The sequence below is a fragment of the Maniola hyperantus genome, chromosome 12 (genome assembly GCF_902806685.2).
Source record: "Maniola hyperantus chromosome 12, iAphHyp1.2, whole genome shotgun sequence".
NCBI lineage: Eukaryota > Metazoa > Arthropoda > Insecta > Lepidoptera > Nymphalidae > Maniola > Maniola hyperantus.
In genome coordinates, this window is record NC_048547.1 from 6,678,907 (window position 1) to 6,695,274 (window position 16,368).

A 16,368-nucleotide genomic window follows, 5' to 3' on the forward strand; every position below is an offset into this window, starting at 1 on the left:
ACTACGCGTTAATGAATTACAACTCAGTATACATTTTAACTTTCATCCCCTCTCCTACGGGATCCATGCTGACTTTCGGGATAAAAAGTATCCTATATTCTTCCTCATAGTATGACCTCAAATCGTACCAAGTTTCATTGGAATCCATTCAGTAGTTTCAGCGTGATGCGCGGCCGTGATACAGACAGACAGACAGACAAAAATGAAAAAATTACAGTTTTGGGTTCAGTATCGATTATAGAGTGCCCTCGAAAAAAAAATTTCAAAATATCTTCAATGTACAGAATTTGACCTGTTACAGTTTTATTATAAGTATTGATGATTGATGATGATTGATGATTTTAAATTAATGTAGGTATAAGTTCTTTTTGACATTAGAGGCAAGATACTTCTTTATAGAGTAGATGCATCTAGTTTGTGACGTTGATCAAAGAGAAAATGTATACTTATTTTTTGAAAAATATACTTACTCTAAATTAAATCTTACTAAAATAGAATATAATACATATTTTATTAAATTCTCTTTTAATTAGCAACGTAGAGTTAGGTATATTAACAAAATTGCAATACATTTCCTCTTGGCTCTCAACGTCACAAACTCGTATAATCAATACTTATAATATCCATACTAATATTATAAATGCGAAAGTGTGTCTGTCTGTCTGTCTGCTAGTTTTCACGGCCCATTGAAATTTGGTACAGAGATAGCTTGCATCCCGGGGAAGGACATAGGCTACTTTTGATCCCGGAAAATTAAAGAGTTCCCACAGGATTTTTAAAAACCTGAATCCACGCGAACGAAGTCGCGGGCATCATCTAGTTATTTATATTTTAGACCGTCGCTCATTTTATCTAAGGGCTCTTGTTAAGTTGAAATATTTGGGTTCTTCGTTATTAAGGCGGAAAATTCATGGAAACAGTCCGTTTAAAGGTCCAATTGGTTCTCAAGATACACCTATATTAATCTTGGCAACCAACAATTAATCGTCGCGCGTCCTTTTGGAGCAACAGCCGCAGGGCGTTGGAGGAAACCGTACAAAACGAAATTGGCGCTACAACCCGCCCGGAGAGCTTACGCGCTAGTCGTATGATACTATGAATTTTCTATGCAATCGAAATCTGCAATACTATGAATGCGAAAAGAATAATTTTCGCCCACATTTATGGATACTCCCATCGTGCCGCCCACATGCCTGACAAAAAAAGATTTTTTTTGACTAGACTAGCTATTCTATGGGCTACAATCAGACCTGCTCGCAAATTATGATGCAGCCTAGGTGGAGGCTGGAGCGCGCTTGCCTAGAAGATGCCTCTTCACTCACGACTTGAAGGTATATCTACCTATACTGAAATGTTGTTTTTTTTTAATTTGTACACTGTTTAATCTTACAATATGAAGATTATTAGTTTTATTATAATTCAACAATCTGAAAATCATGTGTACAAACTCTGCATAGCCTGAATCAGCTGTAACGTTCGTTGTATGGTCTGTAGGTCGCCTCGTCGATCTGTGACGGAAAATAAAACATTTGCTAGCATTTCGCAGTCACGTACATTGCTAATGGGCTTTTAAAGAAGCCGAATTCATTAGAAGGCCTAAATTGGTGCGAGGGTGGCTTCTTAATGTGCAAATTTGGTGGGTCAGTTGCGTGCCTAGCGAATATTTGATTACAAGTGACCTCTAAGTTGTTAAACAATTGAGGGATTTCTGTAATAGCTGTCAACCAAGTGTAGTTGTGGTATTTATCTCACGTATTGATTTAAATAATGCCTATCCTGATGTTGGTCAAGCCTACTATTTACTGACCTCAGCGTTGTCAATTGTAGACCTGTGGGGCACATAATGGGGCTAATCCGGTTGAATACAACCACTAAAATAAACTAAACTGACAGGCCTGATAGGTAATCATGGGGGAGAATCTCGTCCGTGTAGGTAATATTGCAAAGATTTTCTAAATGAAAAGAAAGTCTATTTGGCAATAATTATTTAGTTTACATAGATTTTGTTCTAAATAGTACCTACTGGCAGCAAGCGCAGTGTGGGACGAATGGACTGACAACCAAGAAGCTAGCAGGAAGTGCGTGGGCGAGGAGGGCAGAGGACCGTGTGTGGTGGCGTTCTTTTAGGAAGGCTTATATTCAATAGTGGATATAAATAGGCAGGCATAGTAATTATAACATGCACAGCCAATAAACGTTCGCGACCGCACGGTAGAAGTGGATACATAAACCAAAAAAATAAATAATTATTTTTTGTTTACAGTATATCTCAGTATTGTTGAACATGCATGTCTTGTCCTTTCATATTTAATTTACAATCATGAGTTAGAATATAGACAAAGGGCTGCGAGAACTACCTATTCAACTTCTTGCAATACATTTTCGAAGTATTTTTTAGTTTATTTCTCAAGTCACAGCATCCGCGGTTTGCCAACGTGAACCGGCGGCGCGGCGGTTTCGTAAGCGTCCGTCAGTCAGATGATATCATGCAAAGCCGGTTTATGATCAGAGTCAAGAGTCATTCCAATGACGCGAGCCGTACCTAATACAAGTATAGTACGCGACAGGTCGACATGGCAATCGGGGTGGGGATGCTCCGCATACCCGCACAGGCCCCGCGCTCACCCGGTGCGGGATAGCACGGGAGACGTACGGATGTGCGAGGTGCGTACTGTACCTACCTACCTAAGTTGTTGAAGATTGCAACAGCCATTGGCTCGAGACATCGAAACAGCTCGCTAGGAACATTACTTTTGCCAGACTAGCGCTCACGCCGGGCAACTTTTTATCTATTTTTTACATTTACGAGATTAAAAGCTAATAGCTCGATACAATCGCTACTATTGCGAGACCTACGCTCGCGGTGGTCATTTTTTTGCCATTTTTTATGTACCTACAATGTTTAAAATCTACTTTGCGGGACCTCTTCCCAGACTATGCTGTGTAACGTAATATTATTTTGTTACCATAGTAGAAATCTATTTAAATTATATATCGAATCAAAGATAAGAGAAAAACCTGTATGAACACTCGTTTTCGATACTTACTTATTAGATGCATGCTTAGATACTAAATAGAACTTATTGTACATACCTACTTGTAAGATGCTAGATAGGACATAAGAAATAATGTAAATACTTTCATTTTAAGACTAATTTTATATACTTACTCATTGGCCAAACAGCCACCCCCTTTTAAAAATGTATAGAGGCATCGCCATCTCCTTTCATAATTAACATAAGCATTTTTATTAAAATACTACCAAAACTGTGTAACACTTACTCTCCCATAGCTGTAAGTTACCGCTTCAATTGTTAAGATTAGACTGGGAGCCATATTTACCCCCACCACACAAATTTGCTTTGTATGATTTTTTCAATAAAGAGTTTCGGAATTTCGAACGCCTCCGACCGAATAAAAGCGGGCACTTTCAGTGCTCGAGACGCACTTCCACTCTACGGCTCGAGGCGAGCGGACTTCCGTCCGCCAAACAAGAAAAAGGTGTTTTACTTCACCCCTCCCCGCTGTGGTCTCTGATCAACCGATCCACCACAGTGCATGGTCCATCGAGCGCCGGATAATAAGAAGCTGGCAACAACAATCAACATCGAGCCGTCAAGAAGTCAACGTCACCAGAAGTCTGCCTAGCTGAGAAAAGGAATCCATCACGAGCTGCGGTGCATTGAAGTGGACTCCGAAGAGTGCCGCCGAAGACGCAACAAGTGAGAAGATCGTTTCGTCGACTACAGACTCGAAGGCCGACAAGCAGAGGAAGAGGAATCCAACACGCTGCGGGTGCATTGAAGTGGGCTCCGAAGAGCACCGCCGAAGACCGCAACCGTGGGAAGATCGCTTCGCTCCGCAAGACCTTCACAGTTCGAAGTACAAGAAAAGGTATCGACCCATCGCTGCGGGTGCATTGACGTGGGGCTCCGACGAGTTCCGCTGAAGACCGCGAAGCCTGTTGGGGAGGTCGTTTCTTTACAGCGAACACCCTAAGCGGTTTTACCGCGCTTTTCTGTCTGCCACCTAACGGTGCCAAACGGCAGACAGTTAAGTCAACGCCTCACGGCGGGAGCAGTATACCGGACGATACTGCCAGCTTGCCTTCATTGGCTGTTAGTCTGGAACAGTCCGACCGCGCCAGTACGGTGCACGTGAGTTGGTGGCCTCCTGGAGGGCCCGCACTAGGGTAGTCGAGCGTTCCTCTCGCTACCTGCGCACACCAACCGCGTGTTACTCTCTGCTGGGCGGTTCCTACCCCTACCCACTCCTCACTTTCCATCCCTGGGAGAGCGTGTTCCTCGGGACCACTCGAACAGGTCTGATAGGGCCGATAGGGAGGTAGGGAACGTAGGGACGTAGGGAACGTAGGGAAAAGAAGACCAAAGATGAGCCACGTCGAAACAAGGAGCAAGAAGGCCAAGAAGGACTCATCCGAGGAAGAATCAACACAAACTAACAGTACGGACGTTACTGGCAACACAAAAAGCACGGAAGACTCCGACCGAACCGCCAGTACCGACCAAACGGAAAACACAGAAGAAACTATAACGATGGAAAAGAAACAATCTAGAAGAAAAGCTGGTTCACGCACCTCTGTAAGCAGACGCGCCGAACTACAAGCTAGCATACAAGCCCAGGAAAAAAGACTAGAGGCAGCAAAAATCGAGGCCGAGCTAGCCCAAAAAAGACTAGAGCTAGCACAACTAGCAGACAGCTCTGACCAAGAGGAAGACCCAGAACAGATCGAGAGAGTAAACAATTGGGTCAACAAAAACCCAACGACCCCTCGCGAGAACGATGCTGGAATAGAAAACCTAATGAAAGCCTTCCAACAACACAAAATAGAAGTCGCACCTAGAAAACCACCAACCTACATGAGCGACCTTCCATACTTCGACGGGGATCCCATCAACTGGATCCCATTTAGCAAACATTTCACCAGCACAGCATCACACTTCATGGACATAGAGAATATAGCTAGAATAAGAAGAGCCCTCAAAGGACAAGCCAAAGAAGCAGTGAAGTCACTCTTATATACGAGTTCAACACCAGACAACATTCTGAAGGAACTGGAAAGACGATTCGGACAACCAACATACATCATAAAGGGACTACTAGCTGAACTACACAAGCTACCTAAAATGACGGAAGACCTGAGAGGTATAGGAGCCTTCGCCAGCGCAGTATTTAATGCAGTGGACACCATCAAACAACTAGACCGAACAGAATATCTATATGCCACCGAAATAGCCGACAAAATCATCGACAAGATGAATACGCTAGTCAGATTCAGATGGCAGGAGTTTAGAGCAGACAGAAAGAGAGAGCCTACCCTCAGCCTGCTCTCCGAATTCTTAACCAAAATATCGAACGACTTCGACGAACCTGGCCCAAGCTATTCAAGACCAAAACCAGAAAACAACAAACGCCCATTCCGAAAGGCGAAAGTCAACGTCGTCCAAATAGAAAGTGAGTCAGAGCAGTCGGACGACGATTACGACAGCGAATTCGAAGAAGAAATGAAGATAGTGCTAGCCGCCTGCGCAATCGACGAAGAAAAGTGCCTCTTGTGCGAACAGGCACACGACATAACAAAATGTAACACCTTTCTGAGAGAACCCGTGAAAGATAGATGGGAGACGGTGAAACGATTAAAAATGTGTTTTAGATGCTTAAAAACAAACCACAGGCATCTATCATGCAAAGTGAAACAATGCGCAAAAGAAGGTTGCAGCCGGAAACACCACGAGCTTCTTCACCAGGAAAGAAAACTGGAAACAAATAAAATTGTATCAGTGAACCACATAGGCACATCACGAGCCTTTCTCAAAATCGTACCAGTAGAGCTGCACGGACCTAAAGGGTCGACGCGAGTGACAGCCCTACTCGACGAAGGGTCCACAGTCACCCTACTATTAGAAGAAGTCGCCTCACAAATAGGAGCCACAGGCCCCAAAGGAAGCCTACAAATCGAAGGCATCAGTGGCCACCAGATAAGGACCGAACAATCTTCACAATGTAAATTAAGAATAAGAGGCTTGTGCTCAAGGAATTACGAAAACCTGCAAGCCCACACCATTAACCAGCTGAATCTGAGACCTCAATCTGTAACGAAAAAAGACATCGAAGACTGCCCTCACCTCAGAGATATAGAAGACCAACTCATATACGACGGCTCGCCACCCACGCTACTAATCGGCCAAGACAACTGGCACCTAATAGTAACACGGGACCTCAAGGCAGGCGATCCAACGAAACCAGTGGCGTCGCTAACCAGCCTGGGTTGGATCCTACACGGGCTCAAGACGGAAACGCCCAAACCAGTGCTTTTCACAAATCACACCTTTGAAAAAAAAAACTGAGGATATAGACGAACTAATCAAATCTCACTTCAGTCTGGACTCGTTAGGAATAACACCCAAAAAACCAACAAACGATCCCGAAGAACGAGCACTAGCAATACTTGAAAAAACAACTCGAAGATTGCCCGAAGGCAGATTTGAATGTGGACTGTTGTGGAAAACAGACAACGAATCCATGCCATTGAACCGCCGAAGCGCACTGCGCCGACTAAACGGCATAGAAAACAAGTTTAAAAAGAACCCAGAATTCAAAATAGACTACAGCAAACAGATTACAAACCTTTTGGCAAACGGATACGCAGAACCAGCTGCCACAACACCAACATCACCGCGAACCTGGTACCTACCCCATTTCGCTGTAATACACCCGCAAAAGGGAAAATTAAGGGTTGTATTTGATGCCGCCGAAAAGACAAACGGAAAGAGCCTAAACGACGCCCTACTGGCCGGACCCGACCTACTTCAATCCCTGTTCGGAGTCTTATTAAGGTTCAGGCAAGGACCCACGGCTGTAGCAGCCGATATAAAGGAAATGTTCCTGCGAATAATAATTCGCGAAGAAGACAGAGACAGCCTACGCTTTCTTTGGCGAGAGACCGAAAACGAGGAACCAAAAGAGTACCGAATGAAATCCCTGATATTCGGAGCAACATCGTCGCCCTGCTCAGCGATCTACGTAAAAAACCGGAACGCAGAAGACTTTAAATCAAAACATCCAAAAGCAGTGAACGCAATACAAAGGTGTCATTACATGGATGACTATCTACAAAGCTTCGCAACCCCCGAAGAAGCCTTGGAAACGAGCCGCGAAGTGGACAAAATTCACAAAAGCGGTGGATTTGAGCTGAGAGGTTGGACATCGAACCACCCAGACGCAATCAAAGACCTAGAGACTGACCAACCAGAGCACAAACATATTGGCGATCATGACAAATACGGAAAAACTCTAGGAATGATATGGCAAATAAACAACGACGCCTTGAAATTCACCCTAAATCTCCGCAACACGCCGGAAGATGTGATACACGGTTTACGGCCGCCTACGAAGCGAGAAGTAGCAAGCGCCGTCATGTCGGTATTCGATCCTTTGGGCCTAGCCACTCCGGTCCTCATCCAAGGAAAAACGCTTATACAACACCTATGGCGCACGGGTATAAGCTGGGACGACCCCATACCCGAAGACATGATAAAACCGTGGACAAAATGGGTAAACACCCTAGAATGCTTAGAAGACCTGAACATACCACGATGCACACATTCCCAAGACGAGGGGGAGCTACACACTTTCGTAGACGCCAGCGAAAATGTTTACGCAGCTGCAACATACTGGAGAACGATCGAACAGGGCAAAGTCGTCGTCAAACTCATAGCGGCGAAAGCAAAAGTCGCCCCGCTCAAGCCAACTTCGATACCGCGACTAGAACTCCAAGCCGCACTGCTGGGCTGCCGCCTAGCCTCGAGCATTCAAAACGAAATGGATAACTCCGTCAAAAGGAGATATTTCTGGTCAGACTCACGTACGGTGCTAGCATGGATCAAATCTGACCCACGCACTTTCAAAACGTTCGTCGCGCACCGACTAGCCGAAATAGAAGATCTCACTAAAACCAACGAATGGAGATATGTACCTACGAAACATAACGTAGCCGACGATGCCACCAGAAACCCACCTAAAGACTTCAATGTCGATCACAGATGGTTCAACGGACCCGAATTCCTGAAATACGATTCCGAAGAATGGCCACAAGATAAAAGCGACCGTTCCTTATTACCTACGGGCGAAGAAAAAGTACAAACAGTCGCAACAATACATCACAACGAAATGCCGATACTTGATGTAAAAAGGTTTTCATCATGGACACGATACCTACGAGCCACAGCCCGCTTCTTGCAAAGCGTCGACCGCTTTAAAGCACTTACCAAGAAAACCGAGAGCACCGCCGCTACGAAGCGCATCACGAAAGACAAAAGCTGGAAACCTCATAAAGATAAGACGAAGCGACAAAATCCACCGACCAATCAAACTCAAAACAAACCGGCAACCCCGCATAGAATAAAGCTAACACACGATTACATCGAAAAGGCCGAGAACCTGATAATCCGAGCCATCCAAAACGAAAGTTTCAAGACTGAACTCAAAACTCTGCAAGAAAATAAACGCCTCAATAAAACATCACGCCTTGGAAGACTCACCACCGTCATAGAAAATGACATACTGCATCTGCAAACTCGTCTTTCTGCTGCTAAAGACATAGCGATCTCCTACAAAAAACCTATTATACTCGACGGGAAACACCCAATCGCTCGACTAATAGTGAAACACTACCACCAGCAGTACAACCATGGCAACCACTACACCGTGATGAACGAGATACGCCAAAAATTCTACGTGACATCTTTGCGAAACACTGTGAAATTAATAGCAAGAGAATGCCAATGGTGTAAAACTCACAAAGCTATCCCTGCTGCAGCACCAGTTGGAGACTTACCAATAGAACGACTGAAACAGAAACAGCATCCGTTCACGTGTACAGCTGTAGACTATTTCGGTCCGATAACCATTACTATCGGAAGAAAGACCGATAAACGATGGGTGGCACTATATACATGCCTAACGACGCGCGCCGTGCACCTGGAAATCGCAACATCATTGTCAACCGACAACATGATACTCACCCTGAGACGCATGATAGCACGCCGAGGGACGCCAAGAGTCATATACAGTGATAACGGAACCAACTTCATTGGAGCCGATAAAGAACTTAGATACGAATTCAACAAAATGATAGAAAAAACAGAAGAAAAAGGAATTCAATGGAAATTCATACCTCCTGGAGCCCCCCACATGGGCGGAGCATGGGAAAGACTAGTGCGATCAGTAAAGACTGCATTAACTGCAACTCTGAATACTCGACACCCAAAAGAAGAAATACTGCATACGCTGTTGTTGGAAGCAGAACATCTCATAAACTCGAGACCAATAACAGACCTCTCGCTAGATCCAGATGAGCAAGAAAGCTTGACCCCCAACCACTTCCTTATCGGGCGATCAAGCGGCTCTCATCGCATGGGCGATTTTACCGACAGCGAACTTGTTGGGCTGACTACCTGGAAGACAGTACAAAGGCTTACCGACCACTTTTGGAAACGCTGGCTTCTAGAATATCTACCTACCATAACTCCAAAATATAACAATGGCAAAGGTGGATTCATCAACCCATCCATTGGAGACATTGTCATCATCATAGACAATTCTCTTCCACGTGGTACTTGGCCAAAAGGCGAGATCGTGAAGACTTATCCCGGTCCGGACGGAGTAATCCGAATAGTAGACGTCCGTACTGTTGCCGGAATACTGAAGAGATCAACTTCCCGCCTGGTGAAAATCACACAATCTTCTTCCGCAAATAATGGTGCTCCAGATTCCATCTTCGCACGAGGGGGAGACTGTTGAAGATTGCAACAGCCATTGGCTCGAGACATCGAAACAGCTCGCTAGGAACATTACTTTTGCCAGACTAGCGCTCACGCCGGGCAACTTTTTATCTATTTTTTACATTTACGAGATTAAAAGCTAATAGCTCGATACAATCGCTACTATTGCGAGACCTACGCTCGCGGTGGTCATTTTTTTGCCATTTTTTATGTACCTACAATGTTTAAAATCTACTTTGCGGGACCTCTTCCCAGACTATGCTGTGTAACGTAATATTATTTTGTTACCATAGTAGAAATCTATTTAAATTATATATCGAATCAAAGATAAGAGAAAAACCTGTATGAACACTCGTTTTCGATACTTACTTATTAGATGCATGCTTAGATACTAAATAGAACTTATTGTACATACCTACTTGTAAGATGCTAGATAGGACATAAGAAATAATGTAAATACTTTCATTTTAAGACTAATTTTATATACTTACTCATTGGCCAAACAGCCACCCCCTTTTAAAATGTATAGAGGCATCGCCATCTCCTTTCATAATTAACATAAGCATTTTTATTAAAATACTACCAAAACTGTGTAACACTTACTCTCCCATAGCTGTAAGTTACCGCTTCAATTGTTAAGATTAGACTGGGAGCCATATTTACCCCCACCACACAAATTTGCTTTGTATGATTTTTTCAATAAAGAGTTTCGGAATTTCGAACGCCTCCGACCGAATAAAAGCGGGCACTTTCAGTGCTCGAGACGCACAGAAGGGCTCTTCACTGCACTCCTCTCGATCCTCCACAACTAACCAATATGGAAGCGTCCATATGTCAGGTGAGTATGACTGGCCATCCGTCGGTCATACTAGCATCCGTCTATCTCTCTCCCTCGAAAGATCTGTTAGAAAGTGACATCCGCGCACTTCTCTCATTAGGAGACTCCGTTATCGTGGCCGGAGACCTTAACGCCAAACATCAAAGTTGGAATTGCCGCTCCCCGAACTCACGAGGACGCCAACTCGAAAGACTGACGCACCGCCCCGATCTTAACTTCATAGTTATAGCCCCTGACACACCGACTCGTTATCCAATGACCGACAATTCAACAGACAGACCGGACATACTCGATATAGCTCTTCTAAAGAACATCGCCCTTCAGGTGAGTCCTTTGGAGGTGCTGTCCGAGCTAGGTTCAGATCACCGTCCCGTCCTAATGCGGCTAGGACCCCCGCCCACCGCGGCCCCCCCGACCAAAACAGTCATTGACTTCAAGAAGCTCTCAGAGCATCTTAAGTCTATAGACTCAGTGCACATCTCTCAAATTCCTGACATTATAGGTAGTCTAGATGAAGCGCATGCAGCCTCACTGCACCTTACTAATCATATCCGCGATGCTCTAAGCGCCTGCTCCCGACAGATGCCGAACGGTTTCACCCGTCGACAGTTGCCGGACGACGCCAGAGAGCTCATCACCATCAAAAACGCTAAACGTAGAGCCCATGACGCATGTCCTAACGCCGACAACCGGAGAGAACTCTGGAGAGCCCAGAGGGAGGTAAAGGCTCGCCTTGCCGAACTCCGCGACGAACAATGGGACAGGAAGCTGAGTGAGCTCAAGCCATCGCATGTAGCCTACTACAGCCTGGCGAGAGCTCTCAAAGCCGACCCTGTCTCGGCCACTCCTCCGCTTTTACGTCCCAATCAACCGCCCGCCTTTGAAGATGTCGATAAGGCCGAATGCTTGGCCGATAGCTTAGAAGCCCAATGCTCCCCGAGCACCATCTCTGTAGACAAGTCCCATATAGAACTAGTCGAAAACAAACTAGCATCTATCTTCTCTTCCGCCCCAGGTGGCGATCCAATCCTCCCGACGAATAGCGGCGAAGTTCGTCAAATTATCAAAGAATTTCACGCCAAAAAAGCCCCAGGCCCCGACTCTATTAATAACAAAACTCTAAAGTTACTCCCCGACGTATTAATCAACCTCCTGGTTGTCATTTTCAACACCCTCATGGCGGGATGCTCCTTCCCCGACAGGTGGAAAGAAGCTACCGTTATAGGCATCCCCAAGCCAGGGAAACCTAGGAACCTCCCTACTAGCTACCGCCCCATTAGTTTGCTCAACACCCTTGGCAAGGTGTATGAGAAAGTCATCCTCAACCGACTTAGGTCCGTCGTAGAGGAGAAAAACCTCCTCAACGACGAGCAATTTGGCTTTCGAACCAGACACTCATGTGTTCATCAAGTGCACCGCCTCACGGAGCACATCCTTCTCGGTTTCAACCGATTCAAAACGAGAGGCATCCCAACGGGAGCCCTCTTCTTCGATGTAGCCAAAGCCTTCGACAAGGTGTGGCACGCCGGCTTGATCTACAAGCTTTACCATCTAGGCGTGCCCGAAAGACTCGTACGTTTACTACGAGAATTTCTCACCAATCGAACTTTCCGCTACCGTCTGGATGGAACCCTATCCTCCCCAAGACCTCTTCGAGCAGGAGTCCCTCAGGGCTCCCTGCTCTCGCCACTTTTGTACGCGCTGTACACCAGCGACATTCCCAGATCCCCTCATGTTCATATAGCCCAGTTCGCGGATGACACCGCTCTATACAGCTCCGACTTAAACTACCGGAACGTTAAAGCTCGACTCCAAAAGGCAGTCAGTAGCCTAGGCCACTGGTTCCGCCTTTGGAGGATAGAGGTTAACCCGGAGAAAAGCGCAGCAGTGCTCTTTCAAAAGTCCAAAAGGAAATCACAATACAAACTTCGACAGACTGAAATAACTCTTTACGACCGCCCCATTCCCTGGCAAACTAATACCAAGTACTTGGGTGTAACCTTTGATGACAAGATGAGCTTCGCCGCGCACATTCGTAGAGTCCGCAAGAACGCAGCGTATGTGCTCTCCCGTCTTTACCCCATGATTTGCGCAAAGAGCAAAATGTCACTTCGACATAAAGTCACGCTATACAAAACGTGCATCCGCCCAATAATGTCTTATGCCTGTGTTGCATTTGCACACCTGCCGCCCTCCTCTCTCAAACCTCTCCAAGTCCTACAGAATAAGTTTATGCGTACGGCCACTGGCTCCCCGTGGTACATGCGCAACGTGGACCTCCACAGAGACCTCCAACTCCCGACAATAGCTCATTACTTTAAACAGCTTTCCAAAAATTATTTTGAGAAAGCCATTAGACACCCCAACCCCCTAATAGTTGAGGCAGCGACTTACACCCCTGACCGAAACGACCCCCCAGATAAAAGACGCCCTAAGCACGTCCTTAACGACCCCGACGATCAAATCATGACCGACAATGCACCCTATCTCGTAGGGCTACACAATTCAACCTCATCACAGCGTCTTCGCCGGCGAAGACGAGGTCCCCGATTTCTAACGTCACCCGGACGTGGGCTCACGCCACGGCCTCGGGGGCGTACGGACTAACCAACAAAACCGACAACTCCACCCATCCCAACGTCATCCTAAGCCGTGGTCCGAGCCTCACAGGAGGCGCCCTTAGGAGGACGTTGCCCCCCGACCTCTCGAATTATTTCTTCGAGCCCTAGGGCTCACCCCCAGGCGGAGCTTCGCGCTCGCCAACCCCCCCGGTGACGCTGTAGCGGCCAGTAGGGCCTACGCAGCATAGTCAATCCGAAACAACACACAAAAAAATGCTCGAGACGCACTTCCACTCTACGGCTCGAGGCGAGCGGACTTCCGTCCGCCAAACAAGAAAAAGGTGTTTTACTTCACCCCTCCCCGCTGTGGTCTCTGATCAACCGATCCACCACATAAGTTATAATGTTAGCTTTCATTTTTATAAGCAACCTTCTGAATACAAACTAATATTTTAACACTGATATCAGCGGGAAGAGAAATTTTCCGATTGCATAATTTTAAAATAAGTTTCCAGTTTTCTCGTTGAATAAAAAACTCGTCGGCATACTTTTTTGTAATTTCCAATTTGTCTTTTACGTAACTGAAAAGGTTTTCCGGAAAATGCTTGTTTGAACATTAATATCTACTACAGTGCGGGTACTAGTACGATACGGGTGACTTTTTCAATTAGATACGGTATAGGTACCTACCTATATTTTTATACTATATACTAGATTATTATTATTGGAAAGCAAGCGTTAGTATTAAACTTCGACTAGTAAAACGTCGAGAACTTTTGAAATACTGAGACTATATATATATATGAAATCCTAGCTGACTGATCATTGCCGTAGTCAAGAATTGATTGGGGGGAGGGAGAGCTTTAACCAAATCCATTCATGAGAGGAGGGTAGGTTATTATCGCCGAATGCTATAAGGCTATAAATTGGCTATAAAAGGCTACTCGCACAAAGACGCGGGCAAAAGTTAGTAAAAAATAAACACCAAGTAGGTAATTAATAATTATGTAGGTGTTAAGAAATACCGGCATATTATAATTTTAGCACTAAGTATTATCACTGACAACGTAACTACGCCGATAGCAGATAATTGCGCGCACTTAGGTTCTCATATTTATTTCTACCTACTAAACATTTTGTAAGAAAGGAAACGAATAATGTATCCAGTAACATTATTGACAGGATATGCGGCAATAGCAGGAACGCTGAGTTTCTGTGTTAATTACCAATAAATAATTGAAAGATCGTTGAGAATAACCTTGTTCTAGACTTTATGATTAGGTATATTTATTTCAAAAGTACCTAGCCTAATGATATGAAGTGCAACGTAAGGCATAAACTACACCTAAATAGCTCAGTACACATTGGCCCAACGCACTCGGCCAAAGCCCTTGTTAGTAATTAGTACCGTTTGGCGTAAATAATTGTGTCGCGTGTGGCCTGTGCTCATAAAAGAGCTCAGTCAGTCAGTGGGCGAGTTATGCTTGGAGTTTCTCTATGAGATCAAATCAGGAATAAGGAGATCCGTAGGAGAACCAGATTAACCAACATAGTCCAACGGTTTACGAAGCTGAAGTGGCAAACAGCAGGGCACATAGTCAGAAAAACCAATAGACGTTAGGGCCCCTAAGTCCACCGTGGCGTGTGGAAGTCCCTGCAAGATACCTATGTACAACTGATAGACGTCTATCAGTTAACGATGATGACGATGATGATAATCATGATATAACCAGCGCTGAGTTGTATACGGACGTTTGTAGGTTTTCATACAAACATTATTGCCACAAATTGATGTGTAAACAGAGTTTACGCATTGGCCGGCGTTTGCCGAACGCATTTTGCCCTGACCCTACTATACTGCCTTCATGGTTCATGGGTCGTTTATATGTTTTTTGTTCCTAAGTGTTAAATCGTTGGACAGGATTTTGCCATTAAGGTGTTGACCAACGGACCGAATCGACTAAGAAGTAAGTGAAGCTTGAAAGGAAGGAGGGAATTAATGATTTGAGAGGATTTTAGAATTATTTCGTGGTTGAATGGCATAATACTTTAAGGTGAATAGGGGTACGCACTGCTATAATTAATATAAATATCAATATCTACTGATAATTAATTTAAATTGTACGTACCTGCTATTTACCTTAATATTATTAAGTAGAGAATAAGAGCAATTAAATGTAGAGTAATAAACGTAGATTATAAATGCCGGAAAATAATACAAAAGACTTGTAGTGTAAGTTACGGTAAGTTAAACGCGAATTCGTGTGACATAGACAAATTCCATAAAGATCAGATAAGATACATCTACTTGTTAATGAGCCAATTCAAACGTGAAGTTATTCGGGAAGCACTTCTGAATATTACGTTTATGCATAATTTGCTTTCTTGAAACTATTTAGTATAATTATAATTAATTTATTAACAGTGTTTTGTTTTTATGTTACTTGGTGTACCTACAAATATAATATTTCATTTATCTACCTATTTATTATTTTTTGGTAAAATATTTAAACGAATTATTGTCATCGCTTTTTGTGGCATTTGTACTAATATGCATATTATTAATATTAGGTAAATTGAATAAGTAATGAATACTACACATTATTAATAATATAATTTACTGCACAGCTTTGACTTTGCTTTATAAAGGAAATTAATCTTGTACTAATTAGAACTACCTTCTTTGAAGATGAATTTAATGGCTTCAAATAAAACGTATTTTAATAATGTCTTGCCGAGAAGAAAAGCTAGGGAAGCTATTCAAAATTTCTTGAGTTTGACTAGATTTAATAGCTCCGCTTGACCTAGAGCAACTTTTCTCATTTTGAGCAGCCATTCTCAGTAGTGGGTCGGTGGTGGGTTGATGATGATGATGATGATAACATATACGACGCTACGCTTAGTAAGGCTACGAGTTACTTTCTTTCCAAGTAGCAAACAAAAAGCGTAAAGTACGGAAGTCATACTTTCTCTAATTATGTAGACAACTCGGGTGTGTTTTGATGAGCTTTATGAGTGCCAACGAAAAAGAAAATGGAAACGTGTGACTGACTGACATTCAATGCTTAGATATTCATACTTTTACTTTAATAGCATACCTACCTATTTATTTTACCATTGGTAGTATCTAAGGTGGGTGGTATCACAGAATCCCTACCAATGGAGT

At 44.1% G+C, this 16,368-nt stretch overlaps 1 protein-coding gene across 3 annotated transcripts in view; it reads right to left on the reverse strand.

The window, feature by feature from the left end:
• The window catches only part of uif (sushi, von Willebrand factor type A, EGF and pentraxin domain-containing protein uif), a 118,764-nt gene that overhangs the window by 50,840 nt on the left and 51,556 nt on the right, over nt 1-16,368 (reverse strand). The gene's annotated exons all lie outside the window — the stretch shown is intronic.